Genomic DNA, 1,733 nt, shown 5'->3' with positions numbered 1-1,733 from the left:
ACTTTTGCTGTCCCTAGTTTAGTTAGAACGTCGTGATCCCAGTCATTAAGTGATCTGTGAAGTACAGTTCAAAGTTCAAAAGTTCAAAGTATATTTATTCTCAAGTTATGTATACTGTACATTATACAACCTTGAGATTTGTCTCCTAACAGGCAGCCACAAAACAAAGAAACTATTAAAAAAAAGACCAGAATAAGTCTTGTAACACATCAACCAATTCATGCACAGCAAGATCCCACACCAGGACAATGTGATGACTTCTCTGGTCAAGGCACCAGGGTCCATCACCCTGTTCCTCTGTGAGATCTTCCATGTTCACCTGACAGCTCGTCCAACAGATGGTTGTCCCAACTGTACAAAGCCAGAAGAAGAAGCTGGAATTATCAACTCACAGCTTCTCACATCGTACTATTCCATCTCCCTTCCCCCCAGCCTCCCACCTTTCCCCTCACCTGGTCTCACCTTTCACCTGCCGAGATTCAAGATTCAAGTTTATTTATCACATGTACAACAAAATATCACAATCAGAGTCCCAATGGCTTTGCTCGACGTTTTGCAGTTGAAATGCCATCACTATTCTTGAGTATAACTTGTTGCCCAGAATTCAGCAATGAGATTATCCTGCACTTACCCTGTAAACATTGAGAGATGGAGGAGGTTTAAGTTCTAGTCCGATTCCTGCAAGTTAGAGCATAGAACAGAGGAGTGCAAAGTACAAAAGTATAAAGTAAATTTGTAGCCTTACCTAATGTGACCCTCTCAGTGGTTCCAAAACATCTCCCGGTCCAAGCATAACACCACACCCGAACCGTTCCAGCACTAAAGCCAGTCCCTGTGTTGTGTCAATCAGTCGGCTAATTTCATTTTAAATACTCGTGCTAGATATCCAAGATTTTGAATATTTGGTGCTTGAGGAATTTAATGCTACATGTTCTGATTGAAAACATGTTGGAGGTCAGCCCAGCGTTCAGTTACAAATATACCACAGCCACAGATTTTTAGAATCAGAAGTCATGTAAAACTCCAGCAGATTCTCACAGCACGAATCGACCGCGGAGCAGCAACATCACCCCTGTCCCAGCCAAGGGAAGTAATGTGAACAACGCCATAGAGTCAGAGAGTTCTACAGCACAGGATTAGGCTCTCACATTTAGTCTGTGGCGAACTGTAATTAGGTCCAATCCCATCAGCCTGTACCTGGACCATCGTCCTCCCATCCATATACTTCTCCAAACTTCTCTTAAACGTAGAAATCGAACCTGCATCACCACTTCCACCGGCAGCTCATTCCACACTCTCGCCACCTTCTGAGTGAAGAAGCTACTCTTCAGGTTCCCTTAAATATTTCACCTTTCATTGTCGTTCTACTTCTCTCCCAATACCCGGTGGTGCTGTAGGAAAGGAGAGAAGATTTGCATGCCCCTCAATAAGGATGTAAGGGGCCCTAGCAGCCTTGCAGCACACAAAAAACATGGGTCAGCCCCATAGTGTAGTAGTTAGCGTAACACTATTACAACACAAGTGACCCAGGTTCAATTCCATTGCTTCTCTAAGGAGTTTGACCATGTAGGTTTCCTCTGTACTGCTGCCACAAACTAACAAATTTCATGTTATATAACACAGTGAGAATAAAGCTAATTCTGATTGGTAAGGGAGGTTAGGGGTTACGGGATAGGTGACAGAGGTTAAACATTACAGAAGTGGTGAGGGTTATGGGATTGGTGAGGGTTACA

At 43.5% G+C, this 1,733-nt stretch overlaps 1 non-coding gene across 1 annotated transcript; it reads left to right on the top strand.

The window, feature by feature from the left end:
* Positions 1-1,388: 1,388 nt before the first annotated feature.
* Positions 1,389-1,514, top strand: LOC132377557 (U6atac minor spliceosomal RNA). The gene has a single exon (XR_009506694.1). It is a non-coding gene; the product is annotated as a U6atac minor spliceosomal RNA (small nuclear RNA).
* The last annotated feature ends 219 nt before the right edge of the window (positions 1,515-1,733 follow it).

Source organism: Hypanus sabinus, chromosome 18 (genome assembly GCF_030144855.1).
Source record: "Hypanus sabinus isolate sHypSab1 chromosome 18, sHypSab1.hap1, whole genome shotgun sequence".
NCBI classification, from domain to species: Eukaryota; Metazoa; Chordata; class Chondrichthyes; order Myliobatiformes; family Dasyatidae; genus Hypanus; species Hypanus sabinus.
Note: the sequence above shows the minus strand (reverse complement) of the source record. Positions and strands in the feature narration are given on the sequence as shown.